Below are 17,818 nucleotides of genomic sequence, written 5' to 3'. Positions count from 1 at the left end.
CGCCTCTGTCCCCCAAGTAGCTGGGATTAGAGGCGCAACAGCATAGCCGTCTAATTTTTGTATTTTTAGTGGAGATGGGGTGGTGCCATGTTGCCCAAGCTGGTCTCAAACTCCTGAGGTCAAGTGATCCACTTGCCTCTGCCTCCCAAAGTGCTGGGATTACAGGTGTGAGCCACCTCACCTGGCCCCCCAAAGGACTAAGACTTAATAATAGTATGATTGAACACCTCCCATCTCCCCACAGTTTACAGTGGCATTATGAAAGACCTGTTTTCCACAGTTTATTTTACTCAGCACATGATATCCACCTTTCAACAAAAAAAATTACAAAGCACACTAAAAGGAAATAGATACAGCTGGAAGAGAATGAATGAGCATCAGAACCAGAGTCAGATAAGGCAGAAATGTTAAAATTACAAATAATGAATGTCTTAAAACTATGATTAATATGCTAAGATCTTTATTAGAAAAAAGTAGACAACATCCAAGCACGGATGATAGTGTAAAAAGAGAGATAAAAGTTCTAAAGAAAGAATAAAAAAGAAATCCTAGAGACCAAAAACAGTGTAACATAAAGAATGAATTTGATGGACTTATTAGTAGACATGGCTAAGAAAAGAATCTCTGAGCATGTGACTATGAGAATAAGAACTTTCAAAATTAAATAGCAAACAGAATAAAAGGCTGAAAAGCAAACAAACAGAAAAGAATGTACAAGAACTGTGAGATAACTACAAAAGATACAATATGGATAATGAGAATATCAGAAGGAGAAGCATGACAGAAAAAAAAAAAAAAAAACAGAAGTAACATTTTAAGGAATAATGATGAAGAATTTTCCCCAATTAATGTAATACACATCACATATCCAGGAATCTCAGAGAATACCAAGCAGGATTATTGTCAAGAAAATGACACTTAGGCATATCATATTTAAACTTCAAAAAATCAAAAATAAAGTCATGAAAGAAGCCAGGGGGATGGTATGGGGGAGACACTTTACCTATAAAGAAGCAAGGAAAAAAGAATCATATCCAATTTCTCCATAGAAACCATGCCAGATAGAGGAGAGTTGAATAGAATATTTAAAATGTTGAGAGAGAAAAGTAAACCCACAAACCTAGAATTACATGCCCTGAGAAATTATTCTTCAAAACTGAAGGAGAAATACTTTCTCTCAAAAAACAAAAATTGAAGGAATTCGTTGCCATTAGACTTACCTAGCAAAAAAAATATTAAAATAAGTTGCCCAAAGAGAAGAAAAACAAAACAGATTGGAAACTTGAGTCTGTGTAAAGAAAGAACATTAAAGAAAGAAAAAATGAGTGTAAAATAAAAACTTATTTTGCATATTTTTAATTAACTTAACAGAAATACGTTTGTTCAAAATAATAGCTACAATTTATGTGCAGGTATTATTGTGTATAAATAAAATTAATGGCAGCAATGATACAAGGGATAGTTTGGAGGAATAAATAACATTTTGTTATTATAAGTAATTACATTACCTGTGAAGTTGTATAGTGTTATTTGAAAATGGATTTTGCTTAGTTTTACACGTAAATTGCAAACTTTAGGGCAACCAGTAAAATAGTAAAAATCTATAACTGATATTCTAAGAAAGCAGAGAAAATAGTGTAATATGTAACACTCAATTAAAACCATAAAAGGGCCAGGGGCAGTGGCTCACACCTGTAGTCCTAGCACTTTGGACTTTAGGAGGCCAAGGCAGGTGGATTGCCTGAGCTCAGGAGTTTGAGACCAGCCTGGGCAACATGTTGAAACGCCATCTCTACTAAAAATACAAAAAAAAAAAAAATAGCTGGGTGTGGTGGCATGCACCTGTAATCCCAGCTACTTGGGAGGCCGAGGCAGAAGAATTGCTAGAATCCAGGAGGCAGAGGTGGCAGTGAGTCGAGATCGCGTCACTGGACTCCAGCCTGGGCAACAGAGCAGACTCTGTCTCAAAAAAAAAAAAAAAAAAAATATATATATATATATATATATATATATGTGTGTGTGTGTGTGTGTGTGTGAGAAAAACTGTGGATTACTGGAACAAAATATAAGAGCAACAAATATAAAATAGAAACAAATATGATACATATTAGTATAACTGTACCATTCACCAATTTAAAATTCAATGGTATAAATTTAACAATTATAAGACAGATTGTCAGAATGGATCATAAAATGAGACCCAACTACATGTTGTCTATAAGAAATCCATTTTAAATACAAAGGCATGTATAGATTAAAAGTAAACAGAAGGAAAGATGTATACCATGTCAATACTGATCAAGAGAAAGTGAAGGTAGCTATAGTTTCAGATACAGCAGAATTCAAGACAAAAGGAGCACTACAAAATGATAAAAGGCCCAATTCTCCAAGAAACTGTAACAATCCTTAATGTGTATGTGCCTAACAACAAAGCATCAAAAGATGTGAAACAAAACCTGATAGAACTATGGGACAAAATAGATGAATCTGTTATCATAGTTGATTGTAACATCCGTCTAACAGAAATGTTCAAATCCAGCAGGTAGAAAATTGGTAAGGACATTACTAAACTTAGTAGCAACACCAGTCAATTACATGTAATTGAATCTATACGTTACTTCATCCAAAAACAGTAGATTATACATTCTTCTCAAGCTCATATGGAACATTCTCCAATATAAGCCATATTCTGGGCCATAAAACACACCTTAACAAATTAAAGATAATATAAATCATGCAATGTCTACTCTCAGAGTGAGTAAGTTCTAGAATTAAGCTAGAAATTAGCAACAGAAGGATAGTTTAAAAATCCCAAAATACTTGGAATTTAAACAACACACTCCTAAATAACACATGGGTGAAAAAAAAGAAAACTCAAGAGAAACTTAAAAAACATTTTGAACTAAATAAAAACAAAAATACTACTCATCAAAATTTGTGGGATGCAGAGAAAACATTGCTTAGTAGGACATTTATGGCATTGAATTCATATATTAGAAAAAAAGAAAAATCTAAAATTGATCATGTAAACCTCCACCAGCAACTAGAAAAAGAAGAGCAAATTAAATCCAAAATAGGCAGAAGTAAAGAAATAAAATTAGAGCCCAAATCAGTGAAATTGAAAACAGAAAATCAATAGAGAGCAATGAAATGAAAACCTGATTTTATGTAAAATCAATAAAATTAATTAGCCTCTAGTTAGGCTGAGAATAAAAGGGAGAATCACAAATTACCAAAGTCAGAAATAGAATAGGGGGCATAATTACAGAACACATAAACATTACAATGATAATAAAGAAATATTAGACACAAGTCTGTGCCTATATATTTGATAACCTGGATGAAATGGATCAATTCCTTGAAAGACACAATCTGTCAAACCTCATACAAGAATAGATAATCTGAATATGCATAAATCTATTAAAGAATCAATAATAAATCAACTTCCAAAAAAAGACATGGGTTAACTGGTGAATTCTATCAAACTTTTAAGGTAGAAATTATACCAATTATCTTCAATCTCTTCCAGAAGAGGGAAGCAGAAGGAATGGTTCCTAACTCATTCTGTATATAAGGTCAGCATTACCCTACTATCAAATCCAGTCCAAGTAAACTACAGACCTACATCTCTCATAAACATCAATGCAAATGTCCTTAACAAGCTATTAGTAAAGAAGTATTAGTGAGAAGCTATTAGTAAATCAAACCTATAAGGTAGACTATAAATGAGCATAGTAATATACAATAGATAAAAATAATTATATACCACATCAAGTAGGATTTATCCCAGTCATGCCAGATTGGTTCAACTTTTCATATTCAATTCAGATAATCCATCATACCAGCAGGAAAACAATTAAAATTACAAAATTATATCAATAGATGCAGAAAAAACATTTGACAATATTAAAAGTCCAGTCATGATACCAACACTCAGCAAACTAGGAGTAGGGGAACTTCCTGAACTTAACAAAGAACATGTACAATAAAACCTACAACTAAAACCATACTTTTTTTTTTTTTTTTTTTTTTTTTGAGACGGAGTCTGGCTCTGTCGCCCAGGCTGGAGCGCAGTGGCCGGATCTCAGCTCACTGCAAGCTCCGCCCCCCGGGTTTACGCCATTCTACTGCCTCAGCCTCCCGAGTAGCTGGGACTACAGGCGCCCGCCGCCTCGCCCGGCTAGTTTTTTGTATTTTTTAGTAGAGACGGGGTTTCACCGTGTTCGCCAGGATGGTCTCGATCTCCTGACCTCGTGATCCGCCCGTCTCGGCCTCCCAAAGTGCTGGGATTACAGGCTTGAGCCACCGCGCCCGGCCAGCTAAAACCATACTTAATGGAGATAAACTTTAAGTATTTTTTCTATAATAAAGAACAAGCTTAGAATCTCCCCACCACCACTGTTTTCAACATTGTACTGGAAGTCCTGCTAATGCAATAAAATAAGAAAATAAAATGAAAGTTATACAGACTGGGAGGGAAGAAACAAAACTGCTTTTGTTCACAGATAACATGATTATCTATGGAGAAAATCTAAAAAAATAAACAAAAGAAGCCCTTCTGGATCTAATATGTAATGATAGTAAGGTTGTAAGATAGAAAGCTGTTATAAAAAAGTCAATTGTTTTTATAAACCAGAAATAAACAAGTGGAATTTTAAATTAAAAACACATTACTATTTATATTAGCATCCACAAAAATTAGATACTTAGATATATTTCTACCAATTTATATACAAAATCCACAGGAAGAAAACAAAACTGTGGTGAATGATAGCAAGGAAAAACTAAATAAGTAGAGACTAATTCTATGTTTCACAGAATAGGAAGGCTCAAAAACTTTCAAGAACTCACCTTGTCCCAACTTGTTCTATAGATTTAATGCAATCTCAATAAAAATAACAGTAAGCTATTTTGCAGATATTGACAAATCAATTATAAAATTTACATAGTAAGGTGAAATATACAGAAAAGCCAATTCAATATTGAAAATGAACAAAGTTGGAAGGCTGACATTATTCAACTTCAAGACTTACTGGAAAGCTATAGTAATAAATACAGTGTGGTACTGGGGAAAGAATAAACTAATAAATGGCGTGTGTAACAGAGAGCCCACCTAAGTAGATCCACTTAAATATAGTCAACTGATCTTTCGAAAAGGAGCAAAGGCAATACGATGAACCAAAAATAGACTTTTCAATGAATAACTGGACATCCACATGCAAAAACAAATAAATTTAGATATAGATTATACATCCTTCACAAAAGTCAACTCAAAATGGATCAGAGATCTCAATGTAAAACACAAAGCTATTAAACCTCTTGAAAATAACATAGGAGAAAACCTAGATTACCTTTGGTATGGCAAGGACTTTTTAGATACACCAAAGGCACAATCTATAAAAGAAATAATTGATAAACTGGCCTTCATTAAAATTAAAAATTTTTGCTCTACAAAAGACAGTATCAAGAGAATAAAAGAGAAGCCTCACATTGGGAAAAAACGTTCAATACGCATCTGATAAAGAGCTGGTTTTCAAAGTATACAGAGGACTCTTAACATTAAACAATAAGAAAACAAGCAACTCAATTAAAAAATAGGCAGAGTACACAAAGCACAGATTTTAATGACAATGAAATAATTCTGCATCATATTACAGTGTTGAATACATTGCATTTTACATTTGTTAAAATCTACAGTAGAATGTACAGGACCAAGCATGAACCCTAATGTAAACTATGAAATTTGAGTGATAAGGATTCATCAATGTAGGTTTGACTCTACAAATGTACCATTGTGATGTGGGATGTAGATAGTGGAGAAGACTGTACTTGTAGAGGAACCAATGATATATGGAAAGTTCAGAGTTTTCCCTCAATTTTGCTATGAGCATAAAAAAGCTCTTAAAGAAGTATATCAAATTTTGAAAATGTGAAACAAAACATCTAGAAATTTGTAAGCTCTTATTAAAATAATTTTTAGAGACTTATTTTTCATCATGCATAGATTAAAGATAAGCAATTCCAGACATTTTCTTTTGTCAAATCACATCCAAGCGAACTTAAAATTTTGCACATCATCAATCTGTGAATGGCCTTAAATAATCAGGATTCTAAGTAACAGCTCCAATGATACAATAAACTGTGCATTAATCAAACCTCTAATGATAGAATGAATAAGTTGGAAAGTAAAGATGTAGTAAGTAAAGAGAAGGTGGTACAGAAGTAGATGGTGATAGATAGACTGATTACAGAAAGAATAAACCTTATAATTGATTCATATAAATCAGCAAACATCTCTCTGAGAAAGAAGGCAACATACTACAGACACTATTATTTAATTATGTCATAATTTCCTGATGAGTCTGACATATTCATAAAATCTATTTCCACATGCTGATTTAGGAAACCACTAGCAATACTATGGATGACCAATTTCAGCAAATATTTATTGAGTTTTACCATATGTAGGATATATGAGATAAATTTTATTGAAATCTCAGTAAAATAGCAGCATTTAAAAACTCTTTTACAGAAAAGAGAGTATATATTAGAAAACATTAGCTAGAACATTGAAGATTATTAACTTTGGAAAATTTGGTAACTGAGGTAACAAGTAAAAGATAAGTTTAAGGTTCAGAAGGGAAAAATAACAACTATATAATGGAAAAAGATTAGTATTAAAGCACTTCAGAAAGATCTTTGTTTTGATAAGAAGATAATCTGAAAACACAAGCTATTAATCAAACACAAGTTAAAGAACATACTTAATATATAAGGAAAAGCATAGCACATGGACTCAATTATTCATGTTACCCAAACAAAAAAGAATGTGAATAAGATAAAGAGTTATGGCTAGAGATAAAGAAGTAAAAATGTCAAAGTTAACTAAAACAATGGGATGGTTCAAGCTGGAGAAGGCAAAACTGAAAAAAAAAATTCTACAAATATAAACTAAACTGAAAGGACCTTTAGAAAGAAAATTGATCTGCTGTCATTCAGCTGCACTGACAGAACAAGGGTAAATGGGCTCAGGCTTCACTACGGAGAGTGTAGCAGTAGGAGACTGTCAATACAGTACAGGTTGTTTAAGCATTAGAATAAACGACACTAACAATTTATATACTATTCCTAGAGGGTTTGCATCAGCCTTCCCTGATTCGAGTTGCTGTTGCTCAGAACCAGAATAATGCACTTCTTAACTTCTCAATTTGTCTTACAACAGTTCCACAGAGGAAAAAATGATGATAGAATCTACAACACAGATGGCACTGAGATATTTTATATATATATATATATATATATATAAAATATATACTAATATATAATGACTGATCTCTATATATTGTATATACTAATATAGATATTACACACACACACACACACACACACACACATATATATATAAAACTAAAATTTATGTTTGTGTAGGGATTGTTTGGGGCAGAGAGAAGGAGAAAGTGGAGAATGGAGGCATGGCAGTCCTGCTGTTTGAAGTAGGTGTACCTCTCTATATCTGTAGTCTTGAATTTTTGATGGCTTCCTCATTTTTTTCTAAGCCTGAGAGAGAGCCTCTCCAACTTCTTCCAGTGCTGAGGAGTTTTATTATTAATGTTGTTTTTTATTTTCTGATCGTGAAGAAAATATTTTATTTTTAACTGTTTCAGAACAAACCGATTCATAACTGGTACCTGCAAATGTGAAAAGCTTATAGATGCAGTCGAACTTTAAAAGCAGCTTAACTGTTTTTCAATTATCCGAAAAGCTGAGAAGAACATTTACTTTCCCTTCTTCAATTATTTTAAGCTTAAAGTTAAGTATCAAAATTATTTAGTTTGGAGTATCTATGAAGTTCATCTTTTTGCTCTTTCCTCATACATACGAATGTTATTCACAAGGAAAGAATTTCCCCTCATTAGAGTAAACAAGAAAATTTAAACATTTACTTTAGACTATTATCTTTCCTACATGATTGAATAGTGGTTGTACGAATTAATTTTATTGAGCAAATTTTGTTCAGTCCCTTTAAGAACAGTGAAACATAATCAGTGTCTATCTGAATATAATCAATTCATCCTAACAGTATTGTGATGTAATGCTTTCTCTCATGCTTACATTCAAAAAGTAAAATTAAAGAATATAGAACCAGGACACATCCTGTTTTTATTTTATGAGGAAAGGTATCAGCTCATCAAACTTTTGCCTTTGATTTTTTTTAATTTGATAGAATGAATACAAAGAAAAAACCATGTGGTTTTATGCAGAAAATATATACTCTGTACTCCCATATACGTTTATTGTTTATTGCTATGGGATGTAACATTTTATTATTCATTTTTTGTCATTATTTAGAAAAAGTTATCACATTTTTTATGATAGCATATTACTAAGTACTCAAAAAATAATTTTGTACAAAATTCTGATGTGTTATTTAGTTTTGCTATGGCTCCTAAATATATATGACTTTAATGACTTCTAGAACAAATACAGAAATCTTTTAAAGTGTCAGGTCCTTTAGGTTTTAAAAATTTCTTACCATTTTTGTGTGCTTTATCACTGAGTAACATGCTATTTCCTATTTAAAAAATTGTCCAAAGCACTTTTTTGTAACCATCACTGGAATTCAATTCACATGAAAATTTTAATGTCTAAATGACATCTATAGCAGGCAACTACAATGTGCTACTTTTTAAAATTAATTTTATTCTGTCTAGGCTCAAATGTATATAGTGAAGTATTACACAACACTGTATGATGGTTAAAGCATGGAGTCCGGCTGCCTTGGTTTAAATCTCGCTTATTATACCAGCTATGTGACTTTGGAACGGTCACTTGACCTAAACAAGTCTCAATTTCTTCATCTTTAGTAGGGGATAATTTTAGTAATTCTTTCAGAGAGATGTTGTAAACTGATGTGTTCGATCCTTTTACTATAATGCCTGACAGCTAGTAAACACATAATGACTATTAACCATTTTTAGTGCTATAATTATTAACATATGCAGTAATCAAATGGAACATAAATGTATTTAAAAATGGAGACATCACAAAGGGTAAACATAATTAGGAATTAAAAATAATATCCCAGTAATATCAGGGATTCCAGTGATTAAGAACTGTCTCTCCATCTATTGTACTTAAGATTCCAGGACAAAATTCTGAAATCTTAGGAGTTCTAGGGCTCAGAGCAAGATACTTTTAAGACAGGAAGAAAAAGGACTATTTACAAATGTATATTTAAAAAACATAGGGAACTATAAGGGATAATGAAAAATCCCAGGGCTAATAACAGTGGGGATTCTTTAATATTCTTTGATGAGAAATGAGTGAGATTTACGGGACTTGGTGACAAGACAAATTTTGTTGATAGGGTAGGGCTGCATGACAGGAACTGAGACCTTTGGTCAAGGAAATAACAGAATGCTGTCTCAGATTGGGTACCAGAGCAATAAATTTTCCAAAATCACTCTCCTTGTGCCCTTAAATCCCCTGCCCTTTTTCTCCTTAGTGGAAATCAATTAGAAGTCAGAGGGGAAGGGAGTTCATTGATCAGTCAATATAATTCAAATTCCTAGGGAGCAAATCTGGGTAGAAAAAGTAGAGATTGGATCTACAGTGGCAAACAGACAGAATCCAACTTTGCATTTCTTATATTTGTCTGCCTATCTCTCTCTTTATCATGTACTGGTGGTGAATGTTTGGCAGCTAAACATAATCTAAATACAAATTGAACTTCTGGAAATTATGAATATGTATAATTATTGGAAAAATTATTGGAAGCCAATAAATATTTCATGTATTCAAAAGTTGCCATAAAGTTTGCTTAAGCAAATATTAAAGTTTTGTGTTATGCATGAGTAGGTATAAATTTCTCATGGAAGTGTTTATTCTGACAACTGTTTATTCTTTCACATCGAAATCTTAACCATCCTCTGCTAGCTGATAACTTAAATTTCACAAAAGTTTTATTCTGAAAACTGTGATCCTTCTGAAAACTAGAGTATTCCTGGAAAAAGATATATTTACATTGGTATGAGTTAATATTCCAAATTGTGACTAAAATAATTCGTTTTTTTGAAGGGATAAAGAGAAGAGACGACAAAAGAGAAAGGCCACGGTTAAGGAGGTACCAAGTATGCTTTTAGATTAATGTGGTCTTGCTTACTTTATAAGTATCCTGTAAGCATTACTTGATTCCATGTTTTGTTTTTACCATCATTACGTTTATGTCTTATTAAGTTAAAATTGAAACTTCATTACAAGGATTCAAATGAGAAACACTTGTCTGTTGACTCAATTTTCCTTTTGAACATTCACTTCTCAGAAGATAAGCACTGTCACACATTTTCACTGTTTCTTTTTATATTTGTTTCCACATTTCTATTTATTCTTAAAATTTTATTTCCTGATTTTAAAACTGATGAATATGTAAGGATAAACATAAATAGTTTCATAAATCAGTAGGCAATGCTTATAACCACATGTTCCCAAAAGACATCAAACTGCTAATAATGACATTGAGCAGAGTGAGAATACCTCCCAGTGGAAGAAGATTTGGTTATTCTTGTTATTTTTCATTTTGTGAGATTTTATTCCCTCCTCCTCAACTCACCATTCTCACCCTCCAAAATTACCCTAGTTCTTCCAGCACATCTGGTTCTATGACTACCTGCTTCCCAGTACAAATAACTTGGTAGGAAACTCTAAAAATATTACTGAAAGGTTTTTTTTGTTAAATTAATAAAAATTTCACCAAATATCATACTTCATTAATTTCATAAATTGGTTAAATCAATATTCAGAGCTTATATTATTAAAAATAAAATTCCTACCCAACTATGTAATATATAATAATTTATTTCAGATACAAATTATTTTGGTTATAAATTAGTTGTTAAAATTTGGGAGAATTTAATAATGATGTTAAAATCCTCTAGTCGACATTTTAAAGAAATATCCATTGTTCACTTAATTTATACTTACTCATGTAACACAAAAGAAAATTATCTGTAGTAGAGTTTATAACAATCAACAAAATTTATAAAACAAAATATTTATAAAAGTCTAAATTTATCTGAAGAAAATGTGATTTAAGATAATAGTATTGATCTACATGGACAAATGGGAATAGAAGAATGTTTGATGTTGAATACAAGGATTCATTATTTCAGTCTTTCATTCATAATTTCATTTCTTGATTGAGCAAATTTTCTTGAACTTTTACTATAAAATGTCCAAAGTAATTAAGATATTTAGAAATTTTCTCACATGTTTTATTCAGTCTTAAAGAGCTTAAAATTTAAAGAGATATGTCAATAACATATAAAATTGAATTAATATAGCTAAGAAATAATATAAGGCAATAACATGTTTTCACATAGCTTAATAACAGCAGCAATAGCAATAATATCAGCAACAGCAGCAATACTTGTAGGATGTTTACATTTTCCAAATATTAGTTCATTTAATCTTCACAACAAACCCAAGCTACTATTATTTCCAATTATGATAACTAAATACATAGCACAAAGATTTTTCATGAATTGCCCATGATAGAAAGCAAGTAAGCCTCATAGTGTGGTTTCTCATTGATATGACTTGGTTTTTAAGGACTGCGCAACAGAGTCTGGCTGAAAAAGTTCAAGAACATTAAATTTAGATACACACTTAAAACCATTATAATTTAGGTGGGAAAGGAAGAGAGCAGAATTTAATTAGCAAAAGCAATGTGAGCAAAATGATAGAGACAGAAATGCACATAGCAGATTTAAGAGACTATAACTGATTACAGAGTGTGCCTGGCAATTTGGAAGAAGGTATAAATAGGCCAATAGTTGTGGCTAATGAGAATTTATTTCAAATTTACATAAGTTTTAAAAAAGTGATGGAGTGTACGTTGTGGCTACCTTGAATGGAATATTAGCCTCATAAATTTAGTCTTAATCCTAGAGATAATCTACAGTTACCGGAGGATTTTGAATAGGAAAGTAGCTTGAAGGAAGCATTCTTTATATGAATCAGAGTCTCAAGGGGAAAATGATTCATATGTCTATTTGCAATTATTTTTTTCAGGTTTGCTTAGGCATGCTCCTGCAAGAAACAGAGAAAGAAGCTACATATCTTATACTAAGAACCCTTCTAAAATTTCAACGTTACAATAAAAACAACCATGATATAACTGAAAACCATGTGAATGAATAATGTTTAAACTCATTATTTTAGTTACCTAAAAATTACTGATTGAGAAATGTAGAAATAATGAGCTTACAAAGAAGTTTATGATGTTTTTTTTTTTATTTTTCCTGACATACACACGGAACTCAACTGCATTAAATCAAAAAAGGGGTTTTCAAATTTAAGTCCCCAGCAATTTATTCTAAAGTCACTGCAATTTTTATATTTGATTATTTGACTTATCCTGGCTTATACCAATAATCATAGCCAGCCTTCTGCAAAATTGAGAGAAAGAGCTATTTGTCTTCTAAACCTATTCTCATTCACTCTTCTTGCTCTTCTTTTATCCATATTTCAACTACCTTAATCAACTTCCATACTCTATTCCCCTCCCCTTTGGGAAGGATAAAGAAGAAACTCCAGCATTCTTCAGGAGGTTGGATAAAACACATTCCAAAGCTCCTTCCGAAATAAATATGAGATTCTGTAATCATAGGAAAACTTATCGCTTGCTTTATACTATAGAGATTGAGAGTCTAGTAACTGTAAGGTGGGAAGACATTTGTTTAACTCATACACATTAATCGCATTTTCAGTCTTTTGCCACTAAAATTAGTTGGAAAGTTGAAACAAGGATAAAAATGGTATAAAATAATCCCTCTGAATAAAATAGGTAGAATTATTCAGGTTTCTGTTATACATTGCTTAAATAATCTAAATAATAAGTTATTGCCCCTGCATTTACAATAATATATTTAAATGCATTAATCTTTGTATTCCTATTGCCTAATGTGCATGTAATAGGTAGATAACAATGCTTCTTGAATTAATCAATGATGAAAAATCAATACTGCAAATGATTTCTTTATGGGATACCTCCACAAATGGCTATAAAAATAGAGTAAGATTAATCCTCTTGGAAAGCGTAACTTTTTTTTTTTTTTAATGAGACAGGGTTTCATTCTGTCATCCAGGCCTCTGTGCAGTGGTGTGATCTTGGCTCACTGAAACCTCCTCCTCCCAGACTCAAGTGATCCTCCCACCTCAGCCTCTCAGGTAGCTGGGAGACTATGGGTGCACGGCATCACACCCGTCTAATTGTCGTATTTTTTGTAGAGAATGGGTTTCTTCATGTTACCCAGGATGGTATCGAACTCCTGAGCTCAAGCACTCCTTCTGCCTCAGCCTCCCAAAGTGCTGGGATTATAGGCATGAGCGACCATGCCCAGCAGGAAAGTGTAACTTTTAATTGAAGACATGCTAACCATAAATATGTCTACTGATTATACATACTTTTGTTCTACAAATTACGTTGCCTTTTATCTAACTTTACTTATTCTCAATCTAGAAAATATTCCAGTTAGTTTTAGCATATATATATATATACACACACACACATATATATATACACACACATATATATATATAAAATAATGACCTAATGATAGTGCAGATGAGATAATAATCAATTAGGTTTGGTCTGTATATAGTAACTACTCAGACTATATTTATAGCTAGATGAGTAATTCCAAACCATTAGAGAATTACAGAATTATCCATTTACATGGTATCATTTATAATGCCTCTTTTTCCAGTTAGAACTGCACCTACAATTTTATTGTTAAAGATAGTCAGAAAACAATAAACCTTCATTTTATAATTTACCAATGCAGGTAAAAATCCAAACTCTTCTTCAATATGAAGACCAGTGATGTCTTCACCTGATTCCCTAAGTTTTTATTGAAGCATTATAGGCAACTGAAAAGTTGGTTTATTCATTTTTGTCTTGACATTCTCCATTCTGCATAAGAACATTAATTATAGCATAGTGATAAGAAACTCCAATTGGCTATAATATGTCCTTGTTTGTAGGCCTGGAGCAATGGCTCACACCTGTAATTCCAATACATTGGGAGACCGAGGTAGAAATATCCCTTGAGCACAAGAGTTGGAGATCAGCCTGGGCAATATAGTGAGACCTCATTTCTATTAAAAATCAAAACAGCCATCCAAATGCAATAGTAATAAGAGGCAGGTCGTTAAGGAGGTGATTAGATTATGAGAGCAGAGATTTCATTGCAGGGATTAGTGCCCTTATGCAAGAGGTGTGTGGGCTCGTTACCCTCTTCTGCCATGTGAGAATACAGCAAGAAGGCGTCATCTTAGAAGCAGAGAGCAAGTCCTTTCCCAACATTGAATTGTCTTGATCATGGACTTCCCAGCCTCCAGAACTGTGAAAGTGAATTCTACTGCTTTTAAATTACCCAGTCTAAGGTACTGTGTTATAGTAGCAGGAATGGACTAAAACATGGAGTAACGATTGACTGTCTGTAAGTTAAACACTTTCCCTTCTCATTGAATACTTACATTTCTAAGCTTTAGTAAGTTTGTGTTGTAATTTGGTATTTTCTTACATTATTATATTTGTTTATTAACCTTTAAACTCCAAAGACAAATAAAATTAAGAACTCACCACATTTAAACTATAAGATAGGCCACTTCTAGTGGTTTATAAAAACTTCAACTACTATATTCCTATAACATGCTTGGCATATTTTAGGCATAAGGAAAATTAACATTTTATATGATAAATACTATCACATAGATCTTCTGAATGGAGAAATCCTCCAATTATTGAATTTTAAACAATGTGCATAATGAAATATATGCTCAGTCTTTGGATTAAGGCAGAATTTCCTTAAATTTTAAATGCTTCTTACAATATTGAAATTATTTTTGCCAATGTCTTAGTCTAATTACTACCTATATACATTAAATGTAAAATAGTCATCTTTTTAATATTTTGGGGGCCTCATAAAGTACCCAGTATATCTTCAATTAATAAGTATAAATTTTTATTGAATAAAATATTTTTAAGACAAATACAATTCTTGCCGGGTGCGGTGGCTCATGCCTGTAATCCCAGCACTTTGTGAGGCTGAGGCAGGTGGATCACTTGAGGTCAGGAGTGTGAGACCAGCCTGATCAACCTGGAGAAATTCTGTCTCTGCTAAAAACACAAAATTAGCCGGGTTTGGTGGCACATGCCTGTAAACCCAGCTACTCGGGAGACTGAGGCAGGAGAATCGCTTGAACCTGGGAGGTGGAGGTTGCGGTTAGCCGAGATTGCACCATTTCACTCCAGCCTGGGCAACCAGAGCGAAGCTCCATCTCAAAAAAAAAAAAAAAAAAAAAAAAAAAAAAGCAGAAAAATACAATTCTTTATAACAGACTACATTTCCTTTTTTTCAGCATAAACGCATAGTTGTATAGGTCAACAGTCCAGAAATGATAAAAAAAAAAAATTATAATGATTCAATGCTTAACAATCAGCTTGTGTAGAAAGTGAATAATGCACTTTTTACATAATTTTTAATATTTTTATTAGTGCCAGGGCAGTACAACTTGTCTGGAATGAAACATACAATTAGTCCATTTATTCATTGTTAAAGTTTTGTTATTTTTGATAATATAACAGATGAGGATTGACTTTAATAAATTATCTATAAAATCTTAAATCATGCATTAGTTATTAGGCTAAAACTAAAATTTATTTTCCAATAATATTCATACATTGTTTATAGCGTTCATATACTATATAAATATAATCTAGATATTAAAAACTAAAATGTATTAACTGATTGATAGGCAAATCCTGACACATATTCACTAGTTTTTCTATTATTGAATATATGTTTTTAATAAAAGCACATGCCTCTTTTGAGGCTCAAGGCCCTTTTATTAATCATTTTCCTTCTTCATTACCATTGAGATATAAATTGTTTCAGTGATTAATTTCAAGTAAGAATAATATTCAAGTATGGTAGCTCAATAATATTTGTAAAAAAGCATTTGCTTCATCAGATGCTTTTCATTTCTGACAAATCTGCACAAGTTTCAGTGTTCAGCACATATGGGTATAGTTCATAATGAGAAGAAATACTCCTGGGATATGAAAGTGCTTCAGGGAAAAGATGTAATATACATTCAGAAAGTAAATAAACTCCCTGTGTCTTCCCTCTGATGTGGATTTTAGTTCATATCTACAACTTATTCTGTCAATGCTAATGATCAGAACATTTTTCAGAGATTAGATAAAGGAGAGAACATATACAGATAATAACCCATTAACTTTCCTTAGATGGTCAAAACAAATCAAAGACTTCCTGAGAAGAGAGGAGAATAGCTTAGATATATCCTGCAGCACTCAGCCTAATGAGCTGTTAAGTAGCTTGCCATAAAAGGTAGTCTCAGACACATGTAAGAAGGAAAAAGAAAAGGCAACTTGATTTCATACTAGTATTTATACAATAAATAGTGACCATGTTTTCTGACGGCTTTTACATGATTCCCAAGCTGTTACAACAAATAAGGTGAAGACAGTATAAGGAAAATTTGATAAGTAATAAATCAACCATTTAAACATGTGAAAGCAAACCAATTAAATTAATTTCCATTTAATGTAGTTCTCCCAAAATATGATTGAAAAACAACTGATAACATAGAAGTAAAGTTTAATTTGGAATTCCTTCTTGCCCTACATGAGTCTTGTGGTAAACAAAATTACCCTCATGGCTACAGAAGGTAGAGAAGCAAATCAAAATATTAAAAACAAACAAAAAATACACACATAAATAAATGCCTCTCTAAATTCTCTGACTAAAAAATAAGTGCAGTCTATTTTAATTTCACTGTTATTGAAAGGATTCATTTAGAATTTTCCTTCATACATCTGAAACTAATCTATGGGTATGCCAATGTCATTGACTACAATTCACTGCCAAGGGGGTAATTCACAGGAATGATTTGATCAAAATCTGTGATATTAGCAAAGCACTGAGAAACAAAATTGGTCACATTTTAATTAGTAACAATATTTCTATTTCAGAATTTTGAAAAAAATGCACTTTGGATTGGTCCTCCTGGTATGATCGATTAATTAAAACCTGCAATTCTGATGTGGTTTTTCTCTGTGTCCCAGAAATCCTGAGATGGTGTAGTATTTTATACCCAGATACATTTCCACTCTGCATAACTTTCTATGAATGATGTACGTATTAACATTGTATTATTTTTGTGGGAAAATTCTAAATCCTGAGCAAAGTAAACAGCACTGAAGAAAAAGCAGACCCTACACAGAAGAGCGCATTCAATAAGCATGGAGTGGGTTACTACTCAATGAAGGACTAGTCTTTTACATCTAATGTTTATTATTTTACTTCATTCAACAAAAACATATTGTCTCTAATATGTGCCTATTATTGTGCTGGATATAGAAATATAAAATATATATCTGTACGCCATATCTGTCATCAATAGAACCACCTTAACCTAGCATGTAGTCTCGAGGAAATGTATAGCAACATTACTCTTCTTTTGGAAATATGTCCCTTTTTTTGGAAAAAGGAATTTGCCAAAGTATTTACATTTTAAAATAATGCACAAATAATGTTTATTTGTGTGTTGCAAGGTGATTAGCTGTATGTTGATAATAGATTTGTTTATAGGAAGATAGAAATGAGAATAAATAACAAAACTGCATTTGACACGTTATATACCATCACTTTCTTAATTATAATTGGTTGATAATTTAGACATTAACAAGGCAACTACTATGGGCAAATACATTATATGAAAATACAGCAAA

At 32.2% G+C, this 17,818-nt stretch overlaps 1 protein-coding gene across 1 annotated transcript in view; it reads right to left on the bottom strand.

Annotated features, from left to right (window-relative positions):
* Positions 1 to 17,818, bottom strand: part of CCSER1 (coiled-coil serine rich protein 1) — a 1,426,296-nt gene that overhangs the window by 59,227 nt on the left and 1,349,251 nt on the right. The gene's annotated exons all lie outside the window — the stretch shown is intronic.

This window comes from Papio anubis, chromosome 3, assembly GCF_008728515.1.
Source record: "Papio anubis isolate 15944 chromosome 3, Panubis1.0, whole genome shotgun sequence".
In the NCBI taxonomy this organism is placed as follows: domain Eukaryota; kingdom Metazoa; phylum Chordata; class Mammalia; order Primates; family Cercopithecidae; genus Papio; species Papio anubis.
The sequence above is the reverse complement of the archived record's forward strand: the minus strand, read 5'-3'. Positions and strand labels throughout refer to the sequence as shown.